At 50.5% G+C, this 11,705-nt stretch overlaps 1 long non-coding RNA gene across 1 annotated transcript; it reads left to right on the top strand.

The window, feature by feature from the left end:
• The first annotated feature begins 2,456 nt into the window (after positions 1 to 2,456).
• On the top strand, positions 2,457 to 6,082 carry LOC121093935. The gene is made up of 3 exons (XR_005829692.1): positions 2,457 to 4,280; positions 4,379 to 4,451; positions 4,921 to 6,082. It is a non-coding gene; the product is annotated as an uncharacterized LOC121093935 (long non-coding RNA).
• Positions 6,083 to 11,705: the final 5,623 nt, after the last annotated feature.

Genomic DNA, 11,705 nt, shown 5'->3' with positions numbered 1-11,705 from the left:
CATGGCTTAGTAGACTTCTTTAAACAAATTCACACATCGTGGCAACTAAGAAAATGTATCTCCCTGTTTTACATGGCGCTCTGTGCAGTTGTATAGCCCTTAGGACCCTCTCAGCACTCGCCATGTTACTTGTTTGATAGTAACTACTGGGCTTGTCCAAGATGTATATAACTGTAGCTTGAGTCTTTAACTGCTGCTTATTGAGAATCACTTGCCACTTCGATCAAGGAAGCCTTGAGAACAAAAAAGTTGTTAATGTCTTCCCTTAGTTTTGCAACTGATAATTATGCTTTTTTTTTCCAAGGGGCTCCTGTATAGGTTTAACCTAAAATCTATCTTGGAGTAAGGGTTTCATGGAATCTGTGGCTTTTGCTAGGTATGAGGTCAGTACTGTTTCTGCAATAAAGATCCTTGTTCTGCTTGCCAGCTACTCATTCCTTGTGCAGCTAGGTTTAGTGGCTTCCATTTTTTTACATTTTTATTGGGGGAACGCAAGCTACTTCATTAGAAAAATCACACTAAATTTTCAACAACTTTAAGGAAAAATGACCTCCTAAAGGATCTTCTTGTCCCATTAAGCAGTGTAACACGGTGATGTGGCTTGGCTTCTGTCTCGAGGACCTGACTTGCAGGGTTTGGGGCAAATCCTTCCCACTGTTTCACTGATACTCTTTTTGACAGAGAAGTAAATCAACTTTCTTTATCTTTTCTATAATAAAAGTGCTGCGTTTCTTAGGAAGTAGATCTGCTCTTTTGTCCACTTCTACCCAATAGGAAGAACCTTATTACAAAAGTCAGAAAACATTACATGGACTTTTTTTTCACAAAGCCACGTGTAGTTCAGCATGTTACAGGGCCAGGTTGTGTAGCGTGAACCAAAGCAAAGACGAATAGTGCTTTTCTCCTTGAGTAGCTGACTGTTACTAGGATGTGAAGAGTCACCATCTCCTTGTTTGGGGTAGGATTAAAATGTAATGGGTCTGTAGCTGCAGCGTATGTTTCTGATCCACAGAGCCAGAGGGAAAATTGTGTAATGTTTATCTAAAAATAGCTCATGCACTGTGTGGCTTGTGGGCTCCTGATACTTTCTGCTTGGGTGTGTTGACTGAAACTCGGGGCAGGTGCTATGGCATACATGTTTGTGTTTTAATGTACATAGCATACTGTATTAGCAGATCCTTGTCTGGATTTGTGAGATGGTGTGCACCTTCGCAGTTTCTCCTTGCAGATCACTGCCAGCATTTTGGAGCAGCCACGTACTGCTGAAGGATAACCCCTTTTCTGCAGAGACTGAAATTAGGACAAGCTTGAGGTCTAATTACATTCAGCTGAGTGAGTGAAATGAGGTTTGGCCAAGCAAAGGATAAATTGTTCTGGGACGTTAGCACGTGTCACGTCTGATCTTTTGTTGCTGACCCACTCCAATAGTTAGGCAACCTTGCAGAAACACTTTTTAGATATTACTTACCATGTTTTGCTAATAACTATTGTCAGCACAATGTATGAAACACTGCACTGCTGAACATCTGCTTTTGAATTAACAGGCACGGGCATTCCAGTAGTCAGCCCCTAATCATAATTAAAGAGTATTTTCCCTATTAATTTTTTTCTGAAAAGAATGACATGCATAAATAGGGGTGCAATTTTTCTTAAGCAGTCTTTTATGAACCCCACCCTTAAGTTGGCTAATACTGTAGGCAAAAAGAATAGTGATTTATGCTGCAGCCTCAAAGGTTTAAGATTGTTCATCTGTTCATCTCCTACCTCTTGGGTCAGAGGTGATTGATCCAGTAATGATACACTTGCCACATTTAAAAGTAAGAATTAACTATCTGCTTGCCTAGATTCCCTAGATTCGGTTTCAAGCGGGAGTGGGCAGGTGAATGTACAAAAGAGAACAGCAGAGGAGGACAATGAAGTGATGACGTCAAGTAGAATTGAGCTGTACTGTGAGCACTTATTTCCTTAACCTCTCTGAGGTAATTGCTGCTTGTCTTTACCTCTTAGCTGAATCTCTGCAAAAGAGTGCTGCCAGGGGTCTGTTTCTTGGCACTTTGGGCAGTGCCTGTGTGGAGCCATTTCTGTTCAAAATGGTTGTGTGGCTTTACTTGAACATAGTGCCCCCTTCGGAGCTGTGATGTTTTCTGGGAAACTTTAGAAAGTGAATGTCAAGATTGAGTAAAGACCATGAAAGTATTTTTGAGGAATATGTCTTGACATTTTTTTGGCAAATGAAGAGCAGACGCATACAGATTCAACATAGATATTTTACTGGCGATGTGAGAAGTGTTATTTGTAATGTTGTAGGCTCTTAGCTCTGCCAGAGCTTCTAATCGTGTATGTCAAACTAACAAAATCTAAAGCCAGTGTCGTAGCTTGCCACACCAATGGGGTTAGATTAGGCAGACCCTGCCCTCAGATTATGCCCTTTCAGATTATGGATGGGAAGAGTAACAACCTAGTGTAATTTCTCATCTCAGTAAGGTGAGAGTGTGCATTTCTGGTGTAGCAGAATTGTGTGGTACTAGTACAACAGCATCCTTCTCAAGAGAAAGTCCCTGTGCAAGACATCTGGCAGTTTGACATGCCCTGGTCTCAAATGATTTTGTTTAACTCCCAAGGCAAAAGGGTTGGAGGTGTACTGTTAGCTAGAAAAGCCAGGAGGCCACCAGCAGCTCTCACTGCTCACAGCCACCAAATCTGAGGAAGTGGCAGGAAGTAATTGGTTTTATTTAGTAATCTTGTGGGTTTTGTAATTCTGTTGCATGTCATGTTATACATATTATCCTTGCTATAAAATACACTTCTAGGAGTCAGTTCAGGTGGAACTAGACTTTTGAGCATTTGTAAGTTGAGATTGGCTAGGACAAAACCCATTCATGTACTCCTCTTCCTCTGCCTTCAATTGCAATATAGTTCTAGAGTGGATAAATAAGATAATTTTCCCCACCCTGATTCGTAAGAGAAGAAAAACCTGCATTTTATACCAAGGTTTCATAATTTTAAAGAACCTTCGCTTTCAGAGCAAGGGTACTCCTATAAAACTAGAGAATAAATTTGGAGCTCAGGATAACTTTGTAAAATCCTTTTGAAAGCTTGCTGTGTACTCTTGTACTGGAAGAGTTTTGAAACTAGAATCCATCTGGGTATTAATAGGAGATTTAAGACTCCCTCTTGTGGCTGCATTAAGCTGATCTTGGGCAGCTGTGTGAAGATTTTGGCATCATGAAAGTCCAAAGGCTACTTCAGTATTGGTAATAGAAACCTGATTAGGTCTTTTGTCTTTGCTACGAAATTCGCTTGAACATTGTCTCAACTTGATTTTTGCTACAGCTCTTGAATTGAGTTTGAAGTGGGAAGAGGAAGAAAAATGGTTTGAAAATGTTCCGATCACCTCAATCATGTTTGCTGTGGCTTGAGGAAGTTAATGTAGAGCCAAAGGAGATGGGAGGTGGTTGGGAAATCCCGATGCGGATTGTATTTGCTTCTCTGCAGAAAGGGTGTCCCTGGTGCTGTGGAGAACAGGATGGTTCCGAACCTGTGGGACCAGTGCCAGCAGTGTGTGACAGGCAAACATGGGAGGCAAGTTAACTGCAATATTTAACTTCATGTAAAAGCACATTATTTCTCTTTATTAGGAATAGATGTGACCTTACCAAATGGTCTTAATAATGCAACCCTGGGCTTCTGTTAATAATTTTATGGTTATGGTTTTTCGTGTGAGCCCTTTGAGCTGGGTGGGGACTTAATCTGAATCTAAGTCACCTTCTTCACAGTTGAGTGTGTACAAATAGTATTTTGGCAAAGGGAGATGATCTGAGAAAATACAGAACAGCAAACCAGAAGCAAAAAGTCTGTAGTGTTATTTTGGATATTAAAGCAGTAAATCGGCCCGCAAGCAGAAGCAGATGTGGAAAGGGGGGTGGCTCCCAGACCCCAGAGGCAGGTCAGCAACACAGCTCACTTGGCGGTGCAGGGGTTATTCCCGGTTTTGGTTTCTCCACTCCCTTACACATGCTGCAAAAGCTTTTGTAAGACTAATGCATGCATGGGTGCAGGTTCCTCTTGCATGTGATGTGAGAGCAATGCAGCAAGAGCAGGCAAGGAGGAGAGCTGCATTGCCTGTGCGCTCCGAGTCTGCCCGGCTGGTTGAGAGCTGCACCAGGCTGTCACAAGGGCTGGGACAGAAGCAGAAGCTGCTGGGACATGAAGAGCTTTGCTGTACCTGTCTGGATCCAGGAATAAGGGCCCAAAGAAAAGAAATGAGAGCATTTCATAAGGTAAAAGCTCTTATATCTTGCTGACATCCCAACCATCTCGCCATCGCTCCTGCCCTCGCTGCCTGTGAAATAGCTTAGATCACGTTTGTCTGTTGCAGACGCCTGAACAAAAGGATTCCAACCTGCGTGTTCCTGTGCTCTTGGCTGGGCTGGCAAATGCAGATGGTTCAAGTGAGTGTTTCATTCACGCTGTGTTCTGCAGCACAAAATGGCGAACAGCTTTTGCTGTTTTGATAGGGTTTAAATTAATTTCTCCCTTCTCACCAGGGGAAATGAGGGCTGGGAAGAACAGCCATGCCTGTTGCTTTGTTAAGCTTGGTTTTGGCTCCAGTTCTGGCACCAAGAAAGGAAATACAGGGAAGGGGAGCTTTGTAAAAGAGCTATGGGTCTGCTCCCAAGTTGATAGGTTAAACCGTACAAAACAGTGACTCTGAGGTATTGCTCTAATATTTGTAAAATCAGCATGGCAGTTCTGTTAAGGGCTATGAGTCACCCTGAGGGTGGTTCTGCTCTTTGTAAGGAGCAGCACAGCCTTCTGCTTCCATGCAAATGGGAGCGAGAATTTTAATGGAGTCAGAATTGCCCCTTGGTTAGAGCACCATCTGACCTCTGCTTTGTTCTCACTGCTGCCCGTTTACAGCTGCGTGGAGAGTGGAACCTGACCCATCGTTGCCTGGGAGAAAAGGACTGGATGGAGCCCTTAAACGTGAGTCACATCAGTTGTGACTCTCTCACCCCCTGCCAGCCCTCCTGTCCCCAGCCCACAGCTCCCTCCAGACTGCTGCGTCTGAGCTCTGCCCAGCTGCTCCTGTGGGACGCGGTCAGGTGTGGCCCGACTTGGCTTTCGTTTTCAGGAAGCGGGTGACAGCAGGGCTGACCCTGGCCATGTGCACGCAGCGGGAGGCTCTGCCTGTCCCCAGGCGCGGCCTCAGGCGCTCGTGGCAAGCCTGCGCTCCAGGCTAAACAGAGGAAGGTGAGGGTCAGCAGCAGAGAGCTCTGCCCAAGGCTCAGGAAGCACATTTTGGCAGAGGAAAGAAATACAATACAAGCAGGGAGGGAAACTCAGCTTCCATCCAACCCCCTCCAAGAAGCTTTTGGCTCCCTACAGCTGCTGGAGTCTTTACTATCAGTTATTTGGCTCTTTATTTTTACAGGCTTTCATGTGTTTGTTTTCTGTCTTTTACACCAGCACGTTGCAGAGGGGAAAGAGTGGAGCAGTACGGGAGTAGCAGGGACCAGAGGGTAGAGCCCTGCACTAGGGGACAGGCAACCCGGCTTCCCTTTCCTGCCTGTCACTATCTTATTGTGTGGCCTTGGGGCATGTCACTTCCCTCACTGCCCTGGCTCCTCTGTGCAGTGGGGTGGTTCCACCCAACAGAGCACTCCCTGCTTGTTTATTCGTCTTTGTCCTTGTGAAGTGCCTTAGGAGGAGGCTTAGGGGAAGCTCTGCGTGGCCGTGGTGGGCACAGACCCATCGCTCAAGGGGAGCCACAGCCCAGCGCTGTTCTCCTTCCCCAGAGCAAGCAGTGGGAGCCACGCATGGTGAGGGGGTGCAGTGGGCAGAGGAGTCCCACCAGCACTTTCCTCTACAGGCTCTGCCCGTTCTGCCTTCCGTAAGCATGCCGGCAGGCAGGCAGCCCTGTCATCGGGAGGGCAGTTGGAGATCTCACTGTCTGAAGGATGGAAGATGACAAGTGTCTCTGAGCAGTCTTGAAAGGGAAGGTTTAGTTTGGGTATTAGGAAAAATTTCTTCACTGAAAGAGCTGTCAAACATTGGCACAGGCTGCCCAGGGAGGTGGTGCAGTCACCATCCCTGGAGGTGTTTAAAAACCGCATAGATGCAGCGCCTGGGGACATGGTTTAGTGGTGGGCTTGGCAGTGCTGCGTTAACAGTTGGGCTTGATGATCTTAAAGGTCTTTTCTAACCTAAATGATTCTGTGATCCTGTGATTCCCAATTCTGACCACCACAGGGGTCTCCTGCCTTTCAGAGATCGTGAGGGCAACACCCTGCTTTCAGCCCAGAGCCGTTCTTTGCAGCGGTGGCAGTGCAACATATTGAAACGTATGCAAGGAGCAAGGGAGGTGCTTATAGGAGCGAAAGGCCCCAAAACACATGTAGCAGCAGTACACAGTGCTTGTGCTTGCAAACCCCGCTCTGCTCCCCATCATCATTTGCTTGGAGCCTTTGTTTCTTCATGAGTGAAACCAGTTGTGTGATGTTGTGTTCAGGGCATGACATAATCCGAGTATGGGACTCCACTGGAGGAATCCTTTTGAAGATTTACTAGTCTGTCTAATTACAATAAAACTATGAGGATGCTGCACTCCAAATGATTAACAGTTAATAAGTGGAGGTTTCTGCTTTCTTATACTTTTTGCTAGGAAAAACCCCAGCAATTCTGGCTATATCAGTGGCCATTCCTTTAGGAAGGAGGTTGGTCAAAGGCACGGTAACACATTTGCACAAAGCCACTGTCCATCTCTGTGTTGCTGGTAGCAGATAATTTGATTAAAAATATAAGTCACTTCCTTGTTCCTTTCTCTGTATGTTGCCTTTCTGTGTTTCTTTCAGCTTGAGCAGCGACAATAGCTTGCAGGATTTATTTGCTGTTTGTTGACATTTTCACTTTCTGATGCGCATCCTTATGTTACCCTGTGGAGTTCAGCTTGTGTCAGCCGCAGAGGGGTAGTCTGACGAAAGGCAGCATCAGCTGGAAATGCCCCTTCCACCCTTGTTCTCTCCCAAAATACCCATATTAACAATGCACTTAAAAAGTCTGAATTTGAATATCTACTTCCATATGTAGTCCTGTTTAGCTGTTATTGTCCTTTAGCTGGTATTTATTTGCCATCCATTCCAGCATCTTTATCCTGTTTTTGAGAGGATGTGTCGTTGCATGTCGTCTGTAGTGAGTCTGAAGTGTCTCATTCTCTGCTGCATACAAGTCTGTTACATCTCAGTGTTCCTGCTGACCTGTAGCTGCCTCCCGTGCACTGCCATCCCATCTCCTGTCTTGTTAATTTGCAAGGGCTGCCCTGGAGCTGTAGCTGGGGTCACACAGGTTGCTATCACACCTATAGCTTTAGCATCCACGGTTCGTAGCTGTGAAATGCTGTGTACCAAATAGAAGCTGTGAGGGGTGGATGTATAGTCGTGGGGAAGTGATGCAAGGGGAGCATCTGAGCTAAGTTGAAAGCTGGTGGGAGGAGGTGGCAACATGACACCCCCGAGACTCTGAAGCCGTGGAGAACCTCGGTGACTTCAAACCCCCTCCTGGGGTTTCTTTCAGCCATCGCAGGCCAACTGCCCCATGGATCTATGGGGGAGAAAGGCCAAGCGCTGCAAGTGCTGCTGGAGCCCCGTGTCCACCTGTCTCCAACATTTCCAGAGTAAGAGCAGCTCCCGAGGAGCAACCAGAGCTACTGGGTGCTGGCCCCGGGCCGAGCTCGTTGGCGGGATGTGGGTGGCTGGGCCCTGGTGTGGCAGGGAAAGTGCTGTCGGAACAAAACTGAATTGAAGTGATTCTTTTCCTCTCCCCCTGGCCTGTGAGGAAATCTTTTTCCATTTACAATAAAACATGGTTCTTAATAGTGCTGAAGTGTTCTACGTATTTTAAATAAACATGAGTGGATTTGAGCCCAGGAGGACATGAAAGAATGCGGCATTTGCGGGGTACCGGCCCAGCACACATGTCAGCAATTTGGCTGCCTTGTGTACTTTGGCTTTTAAAAAAGCATTTAAAAGTAAACAAATGAAGGAAAATCTGGCAGCTGGATTTCAAAGTAAATTGCTTTCAGCTGATATACCCCATTTCCAGCTTGCTTGGGTAGTATCAAGCCATACACATCCAGCGAGAAGAGTGAGCGGCCAAGGAGAAGAGTGGGGGCGGGAGAGAGAACAAAAGCAGGGAAGTTCTGTGGATTTAATTCTTCCACTTCCTTCCTTTGCACCAAACCCTCCCTGCCTGTCACTGCCCTTGTGTCAGACAGGCAGGTTAATGCTTCAGACAGCAAACTATGCCCATCTTCTTGTGGCCCCTGTTCTGTCAGGCTCTGCCTCCCTTCCATCAGGCCTGGAGCAGGGGCCGGACGGGATGGGATGGGAGTAGTATCCATGGGATGGTGTTAGTTGGCAGAGCTGAGCCTTATGCTCAGCTGTGACCTGCAGCAGTGCTTGAGCTGCACCATCAAACCCTCATCCCTGCTACAGCCCCACGGAGCATGGGAAGAGCTCTGTCTCATTGCCCCACGGAGGACGTGGCTCCCACATTTGGCATCCCAAACCCCACAGACGGGTGGGACGAATCTGCTCCTTGAGGGGTCCACGCAGGCGTGGGCTGGGGCGCTGCTTCCCCAGGGCTGCCAGCCTGGGGAGGGCATCATCCCGCCGCCGGTGGAGGGAAGCGGAGCTGGAAATGGCAGAGATAACACGGTCACCAGAGGAGTGCGGGCTGCGGTGCCTCCGGAAGGGCCTGGTGCATCCCCCGCAGGAGGAGGCTCAGCACATGCTGACAGATAATAACGAGGTCCCCGGCTGGACAAAGAGGGGAGGTTGCTGAGGTCACGCTTTGGCTCAGCTTTGGGCTCCTTCTGCTTTGACTCGCGTTTCCTCAAGTTTATAAAACTTTCTGCGGGTTGGTTCAGTGGAAAGGGCAGAGGAAACTGGTGGGTCTTAAATCCTGGCGGCACGGGGCCAGAGCAGGGCTGCTCTGAGCCCCCGGCAGACCCTGCACGCATGGGGCTGTGAGGTTGCCTACTGCTAGCTCGGGGCTAGGGCAGCAGCCACCACGTGTCCCTTTGGGGTGCCCGGTGGTGACATGGGCTCTTGCCGTGGCACAGCAGCGCCTGGGGGTGTGATGCTGCGGGCAGGGCTGCCCTGGCTTCAGCACCCCTGCCGCACCCAATGGTGCTGAGCAGAGTGTGGAAAGCCCTGGGGTGCCCTTGGTGCAAGCACGGTGGCTTGTGGCCCTGTGGGACGATGCAGACAGCAAGTGGCACCTGCCTACTTGCACGGGGAGCTGTAGTGTCCGCCCATTCTTTTGGGAACTGAGGCCGTGCTGCAGGTGACGCCATGCCCACAGCACACCGTGGTGCCCCCCTGGTGCTGCGGTGCCCCTCGAGCACCCATGAGCTGGGGAGGGAGGCAGGCAGGCAGCAGCAAAGGGGACAGTGTCCCTGCACAGGGCTTGACTCCTCACACCTTGCTGCCAGAGCTGGCTTCGCTCTGTGCTTGCGGCTGTGCCGTGCTCCGTGCAAGGGAGCAGTTGGTTGCAATGATCCCCTCTTGTGGCTTTTCTCCTCCCTGTAACTCAGCACGTGAGGTCCCTTTCCTGGCACAGGACTAAACCTCTCGGCTCCTGGCAGCGCAGAGGTGCTGCCAGCTGTAACCTGCAACGCAAAACCTTCTGGGTGAGCAGCGCAGAAGGCAGAAGGCAGCCGGGGCTCAGCCAGCATCCTCGGCACATGATGCCGCGATTGAAGCCAGCGAGGCTGGCTGCACCCGCGCTCCGGCACGGCTCTCATTATCCCTTGGCACAGGAGTCCCCTGGCAGTGGTGTCGGGAGCTGGCAGCACCCACACGCACCTGCAGGCACCAACAAGCTCACCGGCAATTTCTTGGCTCTCACTAACATGATGAAAAGTAATTTTTTGGGCCCTTTACCCTCTGCCACCCACATGGGCTCCAGGACCTTGCCCTGGCTGGTGCGTGCACTCTGGGCAGCTTCTCCCTTCCTGGAAAGGCAGCCCACCCCCCTGCAAAACACGCAGAGGAGAGGCCACAGGACATAACACAGAAGAATCTCTGTTTCAAGAAAGGCAGTTGGCTCCCAGCTGCTCCCCGTGGGTAGCAGACAGGGCTGCTGAGCTCTGCTGCAGCTTGGGAGGCATGCCTGCACCCTCTGAGTCCCACCAGCACTTAATCACTGCCTGGATGTTATTCTTGAGGATAGTTGGAGATGTCCCTGCTCACTGCAGGGGAGGTTGGACTAGGTGACCTCGAAAAGTCCTTCCAACACAAACTATTCTATGAAGCAGCTGAGCACTCCCCCCCCTCCCCTCCCGCAGGGCTCAGGGTGTCCCCGCGCTGGGAGCGGCTGCCCCGCAGCTGCGCCGGCCCTGGGAAACGCAGTGCCCGCACAGCATGTGCTCCCCGGGCACCGCTGTGCTTTGCCTCCTTCGCACGGGGTTCATGCTCTCCCTGCCCAGCTTTTGCTGCCTGCTCTGGCTGCTGCACGCGGAGGTGAGCATCTTTGCATCCTCCATGCCAGAGGGTTGTGTTTGGTCCCAAAGCACTGATGGGCAGACAGCTGTGATGGAGGAATTTGGGAACCGAAATCCCTGAGGTGGGGTTGATGTGAAGAAGTGTGGACATCTCCAACCAATCCAGCTGCTCTGGGGCCTTTACCAAGGACAGAGGTCAGATGAATACACCCCGAGCAGCCAAGGGTTTGATTATTTTCCTCTTGATGGGGTTTCATGCGGGAGCTGGTACCAGGGCAGTGCTGGGTCTGGCTGATCTGCCACATCGCTACCTGAAAATGCTGGTGGGCACGGAGGGGAGCAGGACCCCAGGGCCAAACCGGAGCAGCTGCACCAGGGGTTTCCTGCTGCTCCCACCACCAGCTGACCCTGGTGGGGTTTGGGGACAGCCCTATACCAGCCATGGGGTTTGCAGGAAAGTGGCCACAGTGACTGAGGACTCCGGATGCAGGGAGCTGCCCAAGGCACCTTGTGCAGGCAGGGGCTCGGCAGGCTCTGGGGAAGGGGCAACGCGGAGTGTTTGCTGTGGCTGTGCCTATGAGGTGGGGAACACTACAGCCCTCCTTCAGCGGGATGGAAACAACCCCAGGTGAAGACAGTTGCTCTGGATGTCCCTGTGATTAACGGGAAGAATATGTAAATGTATATGGCTGTTGCTATAGCTACCGCAGGAATCCCGGCTGGTGCTGGGGAAGGCAGAGCCCCCGGCCCAGCCCGGGTCAGGATTTGCATTCCTGGTGCAGCAGCACCCCACACACCCCGCAGCGCTGGTGCAGGAGCAGCCGGGCTGGGCTGAGCCCTGTGCCACTGCTGTGTCCCCAACATGGGCAACAGGAGTGCCCCCCAGCACACCGTCCCACTGCTCACCATCCTGCACCCACCAGCTGCTGCACAACACCATCAACCTGGGGTGCTGCAGCCTCTCACCAAGACAGGTGCACCCCAGCCTGGTCACAGCATCCCCAGGGTGAAAACACCCTCATGGGAGGGATGTTCCTCAGGTCCCAAGGTCAAGTCTTGTCCTGTGACAGCAGAAAGCTGGGTGCAACCAGGGCACGGGGATGGGCAGGGGGATGGGAATGCCCAACGTGCTCATGATGCTCCTGCTCCAGGTGCACCAAACCCTCAGGACCACCCAGCCCACCACACACCAGGCCCTTCC

The sequence above is a fragment of the Falco naumanni genome, chromosome 9 (assembly GCF_017639655.2).
Source record: "Falco naumanni isolate bFalNau1 chromosome 9, bFalNau1.pat, whole genome shotgun sequence".
NCBI lineage: Eukaryota > Metazoa > Chordata > Aves > Falconiformes > Falconidae > Falco > Falco naumanni.
This window is presented reverse-complemented; position numbering and strand designations above follow the sequence as displayed.